At 42.3% G+C, this 19,310-nt stretch overlaps 1 protein-coding gene and 1 long non-coding RNA gene across 3 annotated transcripts in view; one reads left to right on the forward strand and one right to left on the reverse strand.

Moving 5' to 3' along the window:
* Positions 1-14,139: 14,139 nt before the first annotated feature.
* Positions 14,140-15,797, reverse strand: LOC121290305. Its single transcript, XR_005945762.1, has 2 exons — positions 15,707-15,797; positions 14,140-15,469 (listed from the first exon to the last, which is right to left on the reverse strand). It is a non-coding gene; the product is annotated as an uncharacterized LOC121290305 (long non-coding RNA).
* Positions 15,798-15,811: 14 nt separating this feature from the next.
* Positions 15,812-19,310, forward strand: part of LOC121290298 (guanine nucleotide-binding protein subunit beta-4) — a 79,229-nt gene continuing 75,730 nt past the window's right edge. Inside the window, exon 1 of one of the 2 annotated variants that reach the window (XM_041210601.1) lies at positions 15,812-15,889. The gene's annotated coding sequence lies outside the window, so the exon portion shown is untranslated. Of the gene's footprint in view, positions 15,890-16,068; positions 16,332-19,310 lie in introns of those variants that run through there. The other variant, XM_041210591.1, reaches the window with a different exon arrangement.

Consider the following 19,310-nt stretch of genomic DNA (forward strand, 5'->3'; position numbering starts at 1 on the left):
GTGTTGTAAATGTTACTTGTAATTTGTCAACCCAAGCCTGAATGTTGTCCAGGTCTTGCTGCATGCGGTCACAGACTGCTTCACTATCTGAGGGGTCGCAAATGGTGCTGAACATTGTGAACTTCTGATTTTATGAAGGATGGAAGGTCATTGATAAAGCATCTGAAAATGGTTGGGGTTGAAACTCTACCCTCATAAACTGCTGCAGTGATGTCCTGGAGCTGAGGTGATTGGCCTCCAACAACCACAACCATCTTACTTTGTGCCAGTATGACTCCAGCCATTGGAAAGCTTTCACCCGATGCCCACTGACTTCAATTTTACAAGGGTTCCTTGATCCCGCTCTTGATCAAGTGCTATCTTGACATCAAGAGCAGGAAATTTCACTTCATTTCTGAAATTCAGCTCTTTTGGCCACATTTGGACCAAGGCTGTAATTGATGTCTGGAGCCAAGTGGTCCTGGAGAATTCAAAATGAGCATTGGTAGGCAGGTTATAGGTAGATAAGGGCCACTTGATGACATAGTCCATCACTTCATTGATGATTGAGAGTAGTCACGGGGCAGTAATTGACTGGATTGGATTTGTCCTACTTTTTATGGACAGGACCTTCCCATGTTGTTGGGTCTGTTATTTGTGATTCCAGGTTTGCCTATTTCAAATGCCAAAGCTTATTATCCTCTCAGTAGATAGACCTAAATCAGATGTCCATGCATGTGGAGTATGCCAAGATAACTTAATGCTAACTTATCATTCAGCAAAAAGAATTGTTTTCGAAAGCTGTAAAATAATTCCTCCAAAAAGCAAGGCAATGGCCCAAAAAACATGTGGGCCTGATTTTGACTTTGTGCAAGTGAGAGTGACTGCCCTTGACATCAAGGCCTCATTTGACCGAGTGTGGCATCAAGGAACCCTAGCAAAACTGGAGTCAATGGGAATCAGGGAGAAAACCCTCTGCTGGTTGTGGTTGTTAGAGGTCAGTCATCTCAGCTCCAGGACATCACTGCAGGTGTTCCTCAGGGTAGTGTCCTCAGCCCAGCCATCTTCAGCTGCTTTATCAATGACCTTCCTTCCATCATTAGATCAGAGGTAGGGATGTTCACTGATGATTGAACAATGTTCAGCACCATTCGCGACCTCTCAGATACTGAAGCAGTCCATGTCCAAATGCAGCAAGATCTGGACAATTTACAGGCTTAGGCTGACAAGTGGCAAGTAACATTCATGCCACACAAGTGTCAGGCAATGACCATCTCCAACAAGAGAGAATCCAACCATCATCCCTTGATGTTCAATGGCATTACCGTCACTGAATCCCCCACTATCAACATCCTGGGAATTATCATTGACCAGAAACTGAACTGGACTAGTCATATAAATACTGTGGCTACAAAGGCAGGTCAGAGGCTAGGAATTGTGCAACGAGTAACTCACCTCCTGACTCCCCTAAGCCTGTCCACCATCTACAAGGCACAAATCAGAAGTGTGATAGAATACTCCCCACTTGCCTGGATGAATGCAGCTCCCACAACACTCAAGAAGCTTGACACCATCCAGGGCAAAGCAGCTTGCTTGATTGGCACCACATCCACAAACATTCACTCCCTCCACCACCGACGCACAGTAGCAGCAGTGTGTACCATCTACAAGATGCACTGCAGTAATTCACCAAGGCTCTTTCAACATCACCTTCCAAACCCACGACCACTACCATCTAGATGGACAAGGGCAGCAGATAGATGGGAACACCACCACCTGGAAGATCCCCTCCAAGTCACTCACCATCCTGACTTGGAAATATATATACTGTTTCTTCATTGTCGCTAGGTCAAAATCCTGGAACTCCTTTCCTAACAGCACTGTCGGTGTACCTACTACATGGAATGCAGCGGTTCAAGACGGCAGATCACCACCATCTTCTCAAGGGCAACTAGGGATAGGCAATAAGTGCTGGCCCAAACAACAAAGCCCACATCCCGTGAATGAATTTTTAAAAATGGGTTTTTGAGTGAGTTAAAATCTCACCTAGTATTACCTAATGTGAGGCTGGCAGTGATTATTGTTGAATTTAGCAGATTTGGTTTGAAGATGCATCTGCAAACATACCGCTCACACCACTCACCACTCTGCTACAATCTAAATGCTAAACTTCATCTTGGTTGGAACGTAATCTAAGATTAAATCATGCATTGAGATTGTAGATACCTAGAATTATGATTGGGCTTTTTCTTCATCTTGCCTGATCCTTTTTAAACTAGAGCTTCCTCTCAGAGTTATATTTGAGAACAATTAATAAAATTAAGTAATCTCTAGTCCAATTATCTTAACAAAAATGCCACAGAACACATGTGTGCGAAGCTAAAGATTTACTAAACATCCATTTTCTCTTTTTTCATATCTGTAGTCTACATTACTTCAAAATATGAATAAAAATGATAGAATTTAAATGGCTATAGTTTTGGTTTTTTTAAATTTATTTGTAAGCAATTGTGAAAAGGCATGCTGTACCATATAGATTGCAAAAAATTATAATATTGACATTGTAATTACCATGCTTGCCAAAGTGATTTTAAAAATTCATTCACAGGATGTGGGCTTTGCTGGCTGGGCCAGCATTTAGTTGTTCATGAGAAGGTGGTGGTGAGCTGCCTTCTTGAACTGCTGCAGTCCATGTCGTGTAGGGTTTAAACTAGAATGGCAAGGGGATGGGAACCAGAGCAATAGGTCAGTAGGTGAAATAAATGACTGGGAACCAGTGAATATGGCCAGTGGGACTAAGAGGAAGGGCAGGCAGGGAGAAATTACTGAACACAGTGGGACTGAGGATCTGAAATGCATTTGTTTCAATGCGAGAAGTATAACTGGCAAGGCAGATGGATTAGTACTTGGGACTATGATGTTATTGCTATTACAGAGACTTGGTTAAAGGATGGACAGGATTGGCAGATAAACATTCCAGGATTTAGATGTTTCAGGCAGGATAGAGTGGAGTGTAGAAGAGGTGGGGAAGTTTCACTGCTGGTTAAGGGGAATATCACAGCTGTACGACAGGAGGACACCTCGGTGGGCTCATGCAGCGAGGCAATATGGGTAGAGCTCCAGAATAGGAAGGGTGCAGTGACAGTGTTGGGGGTTTACTATAGGCCTCCCAATTGCTGGCGGGAGATTGAGGAGCAGTTATGTAGGCAGATTTTGGAAAGATGTAAAAGCAATAGGGTTGTTGTGGTGGGTGATTTTAACTTTCCCTATATTGACTGGGAATCACTTAGTGCTAGGGGTTTGGATGGTGCAGAATTTGTAAGGTGCATCCAGGAGGGCTTCCTGAGACAATATGTAGATAGTCCAACTAGGGAAGGGGCAATACTGGACCTGGTATTAGGGAATGAACCCAAAGGTCGAAGTTTCAGCAGGGGAGCAATTCGGGAAGTGACCATAATTCAGTAAATTTCAAGGTACTGGTGGATAAGGATAACAGGAGTCCTCGGGTTAAGGTGCTTAATTGGGGGAAGGCTAATTATAACAACATTAGGCAGGAACTGAGGAATCTAGACTGGAGGCAGATGTTTGAGGGCAAATCAACAACTGACATGTGGGGGGGCTTTCAAACGTCAGTTGATAAGAATTCAGGATCGGCATGTTCCTGCTAGGATGAAGGATAAGCATGGCAAGTTTCAGGAACCTTGGATAATGAAGGATATTGCGAGATTAGTCAAAGAGAAAAGGGAAGCATTCTTAAGGGCTAGAAGGCTGGGAACAGATGAAGCCCGTGGAGAATATAAAGAAAGTAGTAAGAAACTTAAGCAAGGAATCAGGAAGACTAAAAGGGGTCATGAAAAGTCTCTGGCAACCAGGATTAAGGAAAATCCCAAGGCCTTTTATATGTATGTAAAAAGCAAGAGGGTAGCCAGGGAAAGGATAGGCCCACTCAGGGACAGAGGTAGGAATCTGTGTGTGGAGCCAGAAGAAATGGGAGAGATACTAAATGAATACTTCTCATCAGTATTCACCAAAGAGAAGGACTTAGCGGTCGATTTGTCTAGGGAAGAGTGTGTAGATAGCCTGGATCATGTTGAGATCAAAAAAGAGGAGGTGTTAGGCATCTTGAAGAATATTAAGGTGGATAAGTCCCGTGGGCCAGATGGGATCTACCCCAGAGTACTGAGGGAGGCAAGGGAGGAGATTGCTGGGGCCTTGACAGAAATCTTCACTGGCTACAGGTGAGGTCCCAGAGGACTGGAGAATGGCCAATGTTGTTCCATTGTTTAAGAAGGGTAGCAGGGATAAATCAGGAAATTACAGGCCGGTGAGCCTTACATCAATGGTAGGGAAATTATTGGAGAAGATTCTTCGTGACAGGATTTACTACCATTTGGAAGCAAATGGGTGTATTAGTGAGAGGCAGCATGGTTTTGTGAAGGGGAGGTCGTGTCTCACTAACTTGATCGGGTTTTTCGAGGAAGTGACAAAGATGATCGACAGTGAAAGGGCAGTGGATGTTATATACATGGATTTCAGTAAGGCCTTTGACAATGTCCCTCATGGCAGACTGATACAAAAGGTAAAGTCTCATGGGATCAGAGGTGAGCTGGCAAGATGGATACAGAATTGGTTTGGTCATTGAAGACAGAGGGTAGCAGTGGAAGGGTGCTTTTCTGAACGGAGAGCTGAGACTAGTGGAGTTCTGCAGGGATCAGTGCTGGGACCTTTGCTGTTTGTAGTATACATAAATGATTTGGAGGAAAATGTAACTAGGCTAATTAGTAAGTTTGCACATGATACTAAGGTTGGAGGAGTTGCAGATAGTGAAGAGGATTGTCAAAGGATACAACGGGATATAGATCGATTGGAGACTTGGGCAGAGAAATGGCAGATGGAGTTTAATCCGAACAAATGCGAGGTAATGCATTTTGGAAGGTCTAATACAAGCAGGAATTATACAGTAAATGGCAGAACCCTTAAGTCCATTGACGGGCAGAGGGATCTGGGTGTACAGGTCCACAGGTCACTGAAAGTGGCAACGCAGGTGGATAAGGTAGTCAGGAAGGCATATGGGATGCTTGCCTTCATTGGTAGGGGTATTGAGTATAAAAGCTGGGAAGTCATGCTGTAGCTGTATAGAAGCTTGGTTGGGCCACACTTGGAATATTGCATGCAATTCTGCTCACCACATTATCAGAAAGATATGGAGCCATTGGAGAGGGTGCAGTGGAGGTTTACCAGGATGCTGCCTGGTCTGGAGGTTATTAGCTATGAGGAGAGGGTGGAGAAACTTGGATTGTTCTCACTAGAGCGACGGAGATTGAGGGGCAACTTGATAGAAGTTTATAAAATTATGAGTGGCATGGACAGAGTAGATAGTCAGAAGCTTTTTCCCAGGGTGGAAGAGTCAATTACTAGGGGATGTAGATTTAAAGTGAGAGGAGAAAACTATAGAGGAGATGTGCGGGGCAAGTTTTTTTATGCAGAGGGTAGTGAGTGTCTGGATTTTGCTGCCAGAGGAGGTGGTAGAAGCAGGTACAACGGTGATGTTTAAGAGGCAGCTTGACAAATACATGAATAGGATGGGAATAGAGGGATATGGACCCTGGAAGTGCAAAATTTTTTAGTTGACAGGCGATATGATCGGCGCAGGCTTGGAGGGCCGAAGGGCCTGTTCCTGTGCTGTACTTTTCTTTGTACACCCACAGTGCTGTTAGGAAGGGCATTCCAGGATTTTGAGAATTTTGTCAGCAAAAAAATGCATTTGTATCTAATATGTTGTCAGTTATAATGTTGAACTTGTCTTTCATGATTCCAACAGCCCCTGTAGCTAAAAATGAACCATACACTGAAAGAAAAATCTTCTGCTGCACAAAAATATCTATAATTGATCAGAAAAACTGAATGAAAGAATTGCCCTCTGGTGATGCTTATAATAAATTAGTACAACAATACTTTTTATATATAATATTATATGTTACATTCATTTTCACAGTTATGATATGTAAAATTCATTTTCTAAAATTATGAAAAGTTACAAGTAAAATTAGTATAGTAAAATATAAGTGTATAATTACTCTATCTACAAAACTAGTCCATATACAAAGTTTCAAAAGCTTCAAGTTTTCCCTGTTTAATTTAAAACAAATTCTGATGACATGCAAGAAAAAAAAGATGCATTTGTGTATAATACATAGTGACAGTGTTGTTTCCCACGAATCAACCTATATCATAGTCATTAACCCTATGCAGTGCAGATGTCATCAGGTAAAAATTATATAGTCTGTTCTAAAAGTCAACATCCAACATGGCAACCATCAAAAAATAAAGGACTGAAATGGCGTTATTAGGCACACTTCCTTTAATAATGCTTCCTAAATAGTTTCCTGTCATGGTTCCCCAGCATTCTATTTTCACCATGATTGTCTGCCATGCCCTTCTGACATTCTTAAACTTATCTGCTTATTATACATACCTCGAATTGTATTCTTCCAGTTCCTATTGCAAAGCTAGGTGTCATTGTAGCATCAAATACCTAAAGACTGTAAAGGTTCGAGCTTTCTCACGATGTGTCCTTTTACTTGCCTGTCCCTGCTCCCTATTCCTGCCTTACCCACTTCTCAGCCCTTCAAGTTCCAAAGTCATTTTCCTCCCACTTATCATCCTTTTCTCCTCCTGCCACAATTGACTGTTATAAAAAGAAAGACTTGCATTTGTATAGCATATTTCATGATCAAAGAAAATTCCAAAGTGCTTTACAGCCAATGAAGTACTTTTGAAGTGTAGTCACTGTTGTAATGTAGGAAACATGGCAACCAATTTGCACACAGAAAGCTCCCACAAACAGCAATGTGATATTGACCAGATAATCTGTTTTTGTGATATGGATTGAGGGATAAATATTGACCAAGACACCAGAGATAACTCACTTCCTCTTCTTCAAAATAGTGGCATGGGATCTTTTATATTCACCCAAGAGGGCAGACAGCACCTCAGTTTAATGTCTCATCCAAAGTCTAGCAACTCCCACAGTACTGCACTGGAGTTTCAGTCTTGATTTTTGTGCTCAAATCCTGAAATGGGACTTGACTAAGAGGCCTTACACTCTATGCTGTAGGTAGCTGCAACAGATAGCATAGCCTGGCATATGCTTCCATGCTGGCACAGACCCAGAAAAGGCAGGTTATACTCATTCCCAGGTAGGTTTTCTAGCGTCCAGAGAAACCGCTGGTGACATCTTTGCAGATGCAGGCAAACTGGCAATGCGTTTCTCTCCTCTAATTTAATTGTCTTCCCTAAACAATACCTTCCGTATGAACTCAAATTTCTTAGGTTGAATGAGACATGTTGACCACCTTGGTGTCTTAATTGACCCTGACCTGAACTTCCACATCCTTTCTATCATAGAGATCAGTTACTTCCACCTCCATAAACATTTCCTGTTTCCAACCTTACCAAAGTTGGTAGTTGCTAATCTTCTTCTCCATGTCTTTATCAGCTCAAGACTTGACGTTTTTGTTTTACAATGCTCCCATGTAGCACCTTGGGATGTTTTATTCCATTAAAGGCACGATATAAATGCAGATTGTTGTCACTATCCCTATGCTCTCCTGACTGGCATCCCATTCTCCATGCTCTGTAACCAATACAAAACCCAAGTCCTGTTCACCCACATCTCCTATCTTTGCTATTCTAAATTGGTACCTGCCCTGCTTCTAAATCCAATGCCACAATGCCTCCAATATAAAATTCTCATATTTAAGATCTTTCTTGGTCATACCACTCCCTATCCTTGTAACCTCCTCCAGCCTACAAACCTGTCCAAAACTCTCAATTCCTCACCCTCTGGCCTCTTCTGCATCGCTTCCTTTTGCACCAACAATGACAGTTGTATATTTTCACTGCTAGGTCCATATGCTCCAGAACTCCCTCTCTAAAGCTTTCCATCTCTCTAACTTGCTCGCCCCCTCCAAAATTCTTCTTAAATCTAGTTTAGTAAGCTTTGGTTCACCCCCTGCTAACATCTTCTTTGGGTAAGCGTCCATTTTAAGATCTCATAAAGCACCATGCAAAGTTTTTCTATATTAAAATCACTATATAATGCAAGTTTTGTTCAACACTCTTAAATTCCAGATACCAATTTATAAAATCTAAAATTCTAATTGGTTTTCTTTATGGCTTTATCTACCTGGACTCACATTCAAGTAAATGTGTTTGAACTCCTATGTATTTCTGTTTATCCAAACCCTTCAATATTATTCCATGAACTGTATATGCCCTTCTTTGTTTTTCCTCCAAAAATGCATCACCTCATACACATCCATACTAAATTGTGCCTCTCGACTGTCAGCTCATCCTACTAAGCTTTCTATTTTCTTTTGCAGTCTTTCATAATCCTACTCACTATTTGCCAAAAGTACTTTTGTGGTGTCAACAAATTTTGAGAATATGCTCCATATGCCAAATGTTTACAGAAACTGAGAATAAAAGTAGGTCCAGCACTGACCCTCGGAATACACTATTTCCAATCTTTCCCTAGAATGAGCAACACGCATTTATCCTCACTATTTGTTTTCTGTCTACCAATCAATTTTCTATCCAATGTTACTATATCCTTTATTGTTCCAGATGCCTGACTGTTTGTAACAAGCCTCCTTGAGGTATCTTATTGAATGCCTTCAGAAAATTCAAATGTATCATTTTTACTGCATTCCCTTTAACTATCAAATTAATTAGATCTTCAAAATACAATATGTCTTTAACAAATTTGCATGAGCTACACCTGTTTACCCAAGCGTCTCTAAACGTTTATTAATTAGAACTTAGATTATGGATCTTCGGAATTTGCCCATTACCAAAATTAGACTAAGTAGTCTATATCTTTCTTTCACGTCTTGAACAGCAGTATTAGCCAAGTGCTAGAGAAATTCCATTTGCAGTGCCTATGGCCCATCCTTCTGATTCAATGGGAGGACCCATTTCTCAACTATCAAATGGCCAAAGTTCACGGGGAGGACAAAGGAAACTCTTCAAAGGTGCTATGAAGCTCTCCTTGAAGCACAACAGCTTTGACATTAAAGACTGAGAGGAGCTTGTTACCAATCATTCAAAATGATGACAACTCATTACCCAAGCTGCATCACGCTTTGAGTCAAAATGTCTTAATGATGAGGCAGAGCAGCGGGCAGAGAAAGAAAGAAAAGGAAATAAATCCCCATACTCCAGATCCCACTACCTCATGGGACATCCTGCCCCATGTGCCCAAAGATCTGTGAATCGAGAATCAGTCTGTTCAGTCATATGAAGGCTCGTGGCAGAAACTCGCAACCCGGAGCAGATGTCATCCTCGTATTGTGGGACAGCTGACGATGACGAGACGAGCCTAGACTTTCTGATTGTATACAAGCTTAATCAGAAATATAGAAGTATGAGAAGACCATTTGGCTGGCCTTTAGTATGCTGACCCTGTATATATTTCTAGATATGCAAAATGTCAGCAAGTTCCCAGCATCAAAAGTGCCTGTGACTGCAGGGTTTGATTACTTAATGTAAGGAAATTGCATATTTCTGCAGCAGCCAAAAGGAGAGGCAGCGTTCTTCTCTTTGCAAACGTTTCTGCAAATAATCCAGCAAAGAATAGAATGACTTGCTTCTCCAATGAATAGGAAAGTCAGGTGGAGTGAGTAATAGGTGTAGAATCCAATATTGCTTATTTTTTGATCTGCCGATCTTGAAATTTCCAACTGAATCATCCTAGGCTCATATTCTTAATTTTCTTGAATCTTTATTGTTACTTTAATATTTTCTTATTTTTCTCTGATTTATCCAGGCTGTATCTGTACTTGGGAGGTCTTGTGGCTTAGTGGGCAGCGTCCATGCCTCTGAGCCAGAAGCTCTGGATTCAAGTTGCACCCTAGGACTTGATGGCCAAGGAAGGTGTTTATAATGCAGCCAAACAGATTCAGTAACAACCTACAAAACCTTCAACATACACCAATGGCAGTTGGTAAGAGTGGGAGAGATTCCTCATCAGCCATGTGATGGAAAGAAAGTTGGAACCTGTACCATCACTATCCATAGTTCCGGACTACAACATGCATGTATAATTGCATGTTGCCACTGCAACTTGGAATCCCTGAGTGAACTGTAACACAGCAGCACCATATCAGTACTTATTAATTATTTTCCATTTTTATGTTGATATTTTCTTTGTTATATTTTGGCTATCATTTATTGATTCCTCTCTACTTTATGATACTTCGGAGGTTTCCAGTGATTCCATTGCTGTTGATGCCTGACTTTTTCCATTAGTCAGATATTTTTCATTTCCCTTTTCTTCTTTCTTTTTCTGTCAGCAATGGATCAGCTGGTAGCACACTCCCATCTGAATCACAAGGTCCCTCGTTCAAGTGTCACTCCAAGGCTTGAGCACAAAATTCAAGTCTGACACTCCAGTGTAGTACTGAGTGAGTACTGCACTTTTGGAGGTGCCATCTTTCAGATGAGATGTTAAATCGAGCTCCCATCTGTCTGCTCAAGTGGATATAAAAGAACCCATGGTACTATTTCGAATAAGAACAGGGCAGCTATTCCAAGTGTCCTGGCCAATATTCATCCTTCAATTAACATTGCAAAAACAGAAGTGACATACAAATGCAAGTATTTCATTTGTTTTGTCCCTTATTAGTCAATTCAATCCCATAGTTGATCCTGGATTTACTTCTTCCTATCCAGTACTTAATTCATGTTGCAGAAGTTAATAAACTTTTCAGTTCCTGTCTCTTTCATATATTTTTTAAAAAATGTACAACAAAGTTGCCAAAATAATTAACATGTTATTTTATATCTGTTCATGAGCCATTTTCATTTCTCATTGTTCCATTTTTTCAGGAATTACTATTTGGTTCAAAATCTATTTTAAGCAGGACTACTACCATATAAGTGCAAAAATAAAAACAAAAAAACTGCGGATGCAGGAAATCCAAAGCAAAAACAGAATTACCTGGAAAAATTCAGCAGGTCTGGCAGCATCGGCGGAGAAGAAAAGAGTTGACGTTTCGAGTCCTCATGACCCTTCGACAGAACTGAATGAATCCAAGAAAGGGGTGAAATATAAGCTGGTTTAAGGTGTGTGGCACTGACACTTTATGAGATGGATCTACATCAGATTAATAGAACGCTACATTATATTGTCGCCTTAATTAAGGTCAAGTCTTCGAAGGTTTTGCTGAAACTGTTCAGTTTCCTGGTTAGACTGCATCTTCAATATTTCATGTAAATACTGCAACATTAATGGACCATTCAACTCTAAAGGGATTACAGACGAAAGAAATAACTACTGGTGTCAGACGAAGAGCTCTAAAGACAGGCACAAAAAGCTAGAGCTCTCGAGTCCCAAATACATGTCTCAGAGGGACCTTAAGAAGTTATATAAGAAACATAATAAGATATAGTAACCTGAAATAACAGATACGTCAGACTATCAGGACAGGTTGGTTGAGAGTTATGGGGGGCATTCTAAGGTAAATGTCAAGAAGTATTTCTTTACATTGAAAGTGATCAACACCTGGAAGTTGTTGTTAGTACGGGTGTTTGGGTCAGGCCCCTAGGTACTGGATACCACTGTGACGAGGCGAAGGGACAGTTAGTGATTTGGTCCAATCTGAACCTGTCTTGTGGAATCAAATTTGTATTGTATTTAGCACAGCGTGTTGGATTAATGAATGAGCATCGACAGGATAGAAACTATGTTCTATAATTGAAAGCCCACATACACAAATGAACAAATGTGCTCCATGAAGCACATACGTTCTGGCCAACATAACAACTGAATTGTGTACTTACACTGCCTTGACTAGAGTCATAGATGCCTACAGCACAGAAAAAGGCCCTTCAGCCCTTTGAGTCTGTGCTGGTCAAACAAGTACCTAACTATTCTAATCCCATTTTCCAGCACTAGGCCCATAGCCTTGAATGCCATTACATCACAACTGCACATCTAAACACCTCTTAAATGTTATGAGGGTTTCTGCCTCTACCACCCTTTCAGGCAGTGAGTTTCAGATTCCCACCATCCTCTGGGTGAAAAAATTCTTCCTCACATCCCCTCTAAACCTCCTGCCCCTTACCTTAAATCTGTGACCCCTGGTTATTGATCCCTCCACCAAGGGGAAATGTTCCTTCCTGTCTACCCTATCTATGCCCCTCATAATTTTATACACCTCAATGTCCCCTCAATCTCCTCTGCTCCAGAGAAAATAACCCCAGTCTATCCAATCTCTCCTCATAACTAAACTCTCCAGCCCAGGTAGCATCCTGGTAAATCTCCTCTGCACTCTCTCCAGTGCAATCACATCCTTCCTATAATGTGGATTCCAGAACTGCACACAATACTCTAGCTGTGGCCTTACCAATGTTTTATACAGTTCCAGCATAACCTCCCTGCTCTTACATTCTATGCCTCGGCTAATAAAAGCAAGTATCCCATATGCTTTCTTAACCACCTTATCTACCTGTCCCGCTACCTTAAGGGACTGGTAGGCATGGACACCAAGGTCCCTCTGATCCTCGGTACTTCCCAGGGTCCTACCATTCATGATGTATTCCCGTGCCTTGTTTGTCCTGCCCAAATGCATCACCTCACACTTATCCAGATTAAATTCCATTTACCACTGATCAGCCCATTTGACCAGCCCATCTATATCCTCCTCTAATCTAAGGTTATCTTCCTCACTATTTACCACCCCACCAATTTTCGTGTCATCCACGAACTTACTGACCAACCCTCCTAAATTCAAGTCTAAATAGTTTATATATACTACAAACAGCAAGGGACCCAACACTGATCCTTGTGGAACCCCACTAGACACAAGCATCCAGTCACAATAACAACCCTCAAACATCACCCTCTGCTTCCTGCCACTCAGCCAATTCTTGATTCAATTTGTCAAATTGCCTTGGATCAAATGGGCTCTTACCTTTGTTATCAGTCTCCACTGTGGGACCTTATCAAAAGCGTTTCTGAAGTCGAAGTAGACTAGGTCAAATGCATTGCCCTCATCTATACACCTCTCGAAAAATTCAATCAAATTAGTTAGACATGACCTTCCCTGAACAAAACCATGTTGATTGTCCTTGACTAATCCCTGCCTCTCCAAGTGTTGATTAATTCTGTCCCTCAGAATTGCTTCCAATAGTTTCCCCATCATTGCGGTTAGACTGACTGACCTGTAGTTCCCTGGTTTATCCCTTCCTCCCTTCTTGAATAACAGTACCACATTGGCTGTCCTCCAGTTCTCTGGCACCTCTCCTGTGACCACAGAGGTATTGAAAATTATTGCCAGCGCCCCTACTATCTCTTCCCTTGCCTCACTCAACAGCCTGGGATGCATTTCATCCGGGCCTGGAGATTTAGCTACTTTTAAGCCTGCCAGACCACTTAGAACCTCCTCCCTTTCTATGCTAATTTCTTTAATTATATCACAGTCCTTCTGTCTGATTTCCATGCCCACGTCGTCCCTCTCACTTGTGAACACCGACACAAACATTCATTTAGAACCCTACCTACGTCTTCCGGTTCCACACACAAATTACCACCATGGTCCTTAATGGGCCCTACTCTTTCCTTAGTTATCCTGTTACTCTTAATGTACTTGTAAAATAACTTTGGATTTTCCTTTATTTTACCTGCCAATGTTTATTCATGCTCCCTTTTTGCTCTCCTAATTTCCTTTTTAAGTCCCCCCCCCACCACACACACACACACACACACACACACATTCTATACTCCTCCAGCGCTTCCGCTGTTTTGAGTCCTCGGTATCTGCCATAAGCCTCCCTTTATCTTTTTATCCAATCCTGTATATCTCTGGACGTCCAGGGTTCCCCTGCTCTTCCCCTCATTTTCCTCCCCCTGTTCAGCTGAGCCATTCACAGTGCCATGAGCATGCACTCCCCAGAGGAACTGTCACTCTCACTATTTTCCAATACAGAAAAATGGTTCTCAAGCAAGATGCACCCTGGGGATTTCCTGACTACCTGCTTGACACCTTTCTTCTGACTGATGGTCACCCATTCCCTCTCTGTTTGTACTTCCGTAAGCTGTGGGGTGACCACGTCTAAAAACGTGCTATCCACGAAACTAAATGTAGTGAACATGCATTGAAAAACAATTGTTTATTGAGGATTTCTGAGTGGTTGTACAACAGCAATCAAAATACTCAACTGAATGCCGTATTCCTCTTTCTAATTTGCTACAAAATGATCTTCCCAGTTTAATTTTTAACTCAAACAAAATTGAAAGGTATACTTGGAAAAATGATGCATCGCGAAAGACAACAGTTTGTCACAGGTTTGATTAATTTCAGGAACATCTTTTCAAAACAGGTCGAAAAATGGGAATAACGTGTAAACTCCAAGCAACAAATGATAATAATTGTCAAATTATTTTATGAATTTAGGTCAAGGAGGGGAAGTACCCATTAAAAAGACGAAATCTCCGGTAGAAAAAAATACTGAGAAATGCGATTCATAGAAATCTGAAACAAAAACAGAAAATGGTATATAGAAACATAGCAGGTTAGTTAGTATGTGACAAAGACTGGTTGTTTTAGGAGGGACCTTTTACCAAAATTCCAAATATAACGCAATCTGCAGTCCAGCAATGTTTTCCGTGTCACCAGGGATCATACCGGGAACGAAATAGCTTACTGCAAGCGGATGGAATTTGATAAACTTGACAATAGACACAGCTGCACGGAATCCCAACTGGCGTTTTACTAATACAAAGGACACACTATTGGAAACATCGCATGTATCAATGTACTCACAAATTAGGTATTCGCTGCCAAAGCATTTTATTTAATCTTAATAATTCGACAGGTATTGTTATAATAGAGAAATGATATGCCATTAGGCTGGAAATATACAGCAAGCCTGTCAGCATATTTGAGATCTGCCTGAAATATTAACCTTTCTATCTTTTTAGATTCTGCCTGACTTGAATGCTGTGTATTTCCAACATTGCTTTTACTTAAGACCCCCAACCTTCGCACTTCTTTCATCTCTGCTGTTTAAATAATGTATTAGCATTACAGTCCGACAAACATGAACATGTTAAGGGCAAATTAAGGAAAATCATTCTTATAAGGTAAGCGTGAATTGATGCACCGCGGATATACGTAGTGGTCCGGTGGCCTTGAACCCTCCAGCTGAATTCAGGGAGCTTTCCTTGTGAAGATTTGAAGCCTGGCTCCTCCACAGTGATTGAAAAAAATGTGAGGAATATATCTGTCTCTGAACGAGGACGGCAATAATTGTGGTGGGCTGTGTACCACGCACCAACGAGATATTTGGTGCTGCTGTGGTGCCGCTGTCTCTGGGGTTAAAGCAGTCGGGTGCTGCAGGACCCGCCCACAGCTATCACGTCAATGCCTCTCTCCCCATGGCAACCGCCAATCATCTGGAAGCTTCAATGTCCAAGGGAATCCATCTGTTTTGCCACAATAGCAGTTTCAAGCAAAAAAAAAAGTTAACGTCTAAAGTAAATATCGAATATTAGTCTCACCGGTTTAAAATATCAAAGAATTGGTTTCCTGTTTTAAATCTCAACTCCCTTTCATTTCCTGCTGATAGTCAAACCCTCCCGCCTTTACCTGGGATTGCATTCATAATCATTAGGAACCATGAAAAATACACAAATATGTTGTAATAAATTTTAAATACTTACATTACCATTCCTACTTTGACTTTTAACCGCTGTTCTTTTTATATGAATCTGCCTGTCCCTCCTTCAATCTGTTATTGAGTTGCTTTAGGGCCGGAACACTTCCGGGGGGGGGGGGCGGCGGCGGGAGGACTGAGTATTGCGGAGTTTGGAAAGATTTGGAATAATTTGTGAACAAGAGTGAAGGTTTGTTCAATTTAAAAAGGAATTATTGTCGTTGAGTGCTGCATGGCTTTTTGGTTGGGGCTGTAGTTGAGTGGTGTTTGTGTTGGGTGGGCTGGCCACTCACCTCCCCCCCCCCCTCCTTTCTCCGGCTGTGGTAGGTCGCTGTTGCCTGGGTGCCGGGTTCTGGGTGTGGTCGGAGGGAGAGAGAGAGAGAGCGGCGGCCCTGAGTTCTCTGAGACAGGGACTGAGTGAGTACCCGGCATCGAGAGAGGGCCATCACGGCTGTCTACTGGCACCGGGACTGCTGCTGTCGCCGCCACCACCTGAGACCTTCATCGTGCAACAGCCAAAGGCCGAGGCCATGCTCGGAGACTGAGGAGGACATCGAGGAAAGAGCGACAGGAAATCCCGATACGACAAGGGCGAGTGTGGAGGGGCCGGAGTAGCGGCCGCCGCTTGTCAGGTCAGATACTGCCCGGCCCCGTCCCCGTCCCCGTCCCCGTCCCCACGCCCCCGGCTCCCCAGTCCTGTGCCCGCGCTCCTGTGTCATGGGCGTTCGGTATTGGGAGGAAATAATTCAGTAAAATGATTAAAAACCTCAACCATGTCTTTCTGGACGTTTCCAGTTATAATTAAAATAGCAATTGTGAAATTAGGATCATTTTGGGAAGAGAAATCGAGTAAATTGAGAACACGGTTGGACAGATAATTAGACAGTTTGGCTTTAGAATAAAATGAAAGTGAAATGCTGATGCTGGAAATCTGAAATAAAAACAGTAAATGCTGGAAAAACTCAGCAGGTCTGGCAGCATCTGTGAAGACAGAAACAGAATTAACGTTTCGAGTCCGTGTGACTCTTTAGAGATCTTGACTCTAGCATATCGGGCATGTAGTTTTAACCGGTATAGACTAACGCAAGATGTGTGCATTGGAGGCATAACAACAGGATAGGAAATCGGTATTGCCTACTCTTCGAAGTAACTCTATTTTGTAATTTTCTTACCAATAACAATCCAAGTCTTTTTCCATATTTAGTTACATTTTAAAAAAAAAATAAAGTTTTATATATCGCTTTAATTTAATATAGGGCCTGCCTTTATAGACAATTACTAGTTATGCTATTGTCTATCAGGAATACTTAGTATCTGTAATCTGCCATAAAAATAAGCAATACTGTAGTAGAATGTTGTGGGTACCACATCAGTGGGGGTTCAGATGATTAACTACTGTAGACAAAGATGTATGTCCTTTAAATACTCCATATTTTTGTTATAATTCATAATACTCGAGTAGATGATGGGATAGTATGATTTGACCTTATTGTGCCATTTTAATTGCAGTGCTACTTTTTTTAAAAATTGTGCTCTTGATAAATAACAGGCACTGTATGCCTATGCCCCACAGCCTAAAATGTATCAAAGGTAGTAATATATTTTGGGGTTGACATTTGTTTAACGGCAAGAACAAAGCTTAGGTTTATTATCTAATGCAGGTTGGATTTCCTTGATACATTACTGCCTCAAACATACCTAAATGTTTAGAATGTGTATAGAAAAACAGTAGGTTATGAATTTTGGACTTAAGCATCACTGCTGAAGTTTCAGATGCTTTTGCTAATGAGCTATGACAAATTACAAATGGAACTTATTTTACTTGCTGAAGCAGAAGATGAATGTATGTATGTTTTATAATCAATTGCAGGTACCTCTTGTAGTGCTCCGCACTGTCTCCAGATAAAAGCAGTTTGGCTCCTCAACTCCCTCTGGATACATTTATTAAAAATATTAGCAAGCTTAAGCACATTTCTGAATGCAAGATTGATAGTTAATTGTCTGGTCATCTGATTCTCTTGTGGTGCTGTCTTGTAAGAATAGTGCATTATATATTTCATTAATTTTGTTTAAAAATGTATTTTAAAATAATTGGACAAGACTGTCAAAATTCACAGTGAAAAATATTGTAGAAACAATATTAAGATAATGATGTGAATAATTTGAAAATATATTTTCTACAAGAGATTCTGCTATGTTTTTGTAGGGGCCCAAATCTAAGGCATCTTGTAATCATGTAGTATAACAAAGCTGGTATAGGAACAATCTCTGTGTGCTGAAAAGCATTTTTGTAGAGCTGGATTCAATACATTTCAAGTATCTTGCAGTAATCTTTTTTACAGTCTCCATGTAAAATGTTTAAAGACAAAATGAAATAATTTTACTTTAATCCACCCAGTATTAGATAAAGATCTGAAATAGAGGCTTTCCCAAAAGATTCAGCTGCTAAAGCCAGTATATAATAGTGCTTCTGTGATTTGGGCAGTCTATTGTTCAATCCCTTCTGTGTATGTGTGTGTTAGCTGATCTCAGTTTAGGCAGCAGCTCAGCATCTACAATTGGATTTATAAATTGGGCTAGGGAGGGAAACCTGGTCAGAGTCTCTGCTTTTGCTGCCCTGTCACTTCTGTGTGTACGCGAGTGTACGCGAGTGTGTGCGAGTGTGTGTGCGCGCGAGTGTGTGTGCGCGCGAGTGTGTGTGTGCGCGAGTGTGTGTGTGCGCGAGTGTGTGTGTGCGCGAGTGTGTGTGTGTGCGCGAGTGTGTGTGTGTGCGCGAGTGTGTGTGTGTGCGCGAGTGTGTGTGTGTGCGCGAGTGTGTGTGTGTGCGCGAGTGTGTGTGTGCGCGAGTGTGTGTGTGCGCGAGTGTGTGTGTGCGCGAGTGTGTGTGTGTGCGCGAGTGTGTGTGTGCGCGCGAGTGTGTGTGCGCGCGCGAGTGTGTGTGTGCGCGCGAGTGTGTGTGTGCGCGCGAGTGTGTGTGTGCGCGCGAGTGTGTGTGCGCGCGAGTGTGTGTGCGCGCGAGTGTGTGTGCGCGCGAGTGTGTGTGCGCGCGAGTGTGTGTGCGCGCGAGTGTGTGTGCGCGCGAGTGTGTGTGCGCGCGAGTGTGTGTGCGCGCGAGTGTGTGTGCGCGCGAGTGTGTGTGCGCGCGAGTGTGTGTGCGCGCGAGTGTGTGTGCGCGCGAGTGTGTGTGCGCGCGAGTGTGTGTGCGCGCGAGTGTGTGTGCGCGCGAGTGTGTGTGCGCGCGAGTGTGTGTGCGCGCGAGTGTGTGTGCGCGCGAGTGTGTGTGCGCGCGAGTGTGTGTGTGCGCGAGTGTGTGTGTGCGCGAGTGTGTGTGTGCGCGAGTGTGTGTGTGCGCGAGTGTGTGTGTGCGCGAGTGTGTGTGTGCGCGAGTGTGTGTGTGCGCGAGTGTGTGTGTGCGCGAGTGTGTGTGTGTACGTGTGTGTATACTAGTTAAGGACTCCATTGGACTTCACTGTGCTGTTGTCTAATTTCAAATGACTTGATAACGGTGTCTGGACTAGAGGATTGGCTCATTGGATGAGGCCTTGACAGGACTGCTGGTACCTGTGAACAGCATAAACTAGGATAGAGGAAAGGGAGAATATATCTGAATT

The sequence above is a fragment of the Carcharodon carcharias genome, chromosome 2 (genome assembly GCF_017639515.1).
Source record: "Carcharodon carcharias isolate sCarCar2 chromosome 2, sCarCar2.pri, whole genome shotgun sequence".
NCBI lineage: Eukaryota > Metazoa > Chordata > Chondrichthyes > Lamniformes > Lamnidae > Carcharodon > Carcharodon carcharias.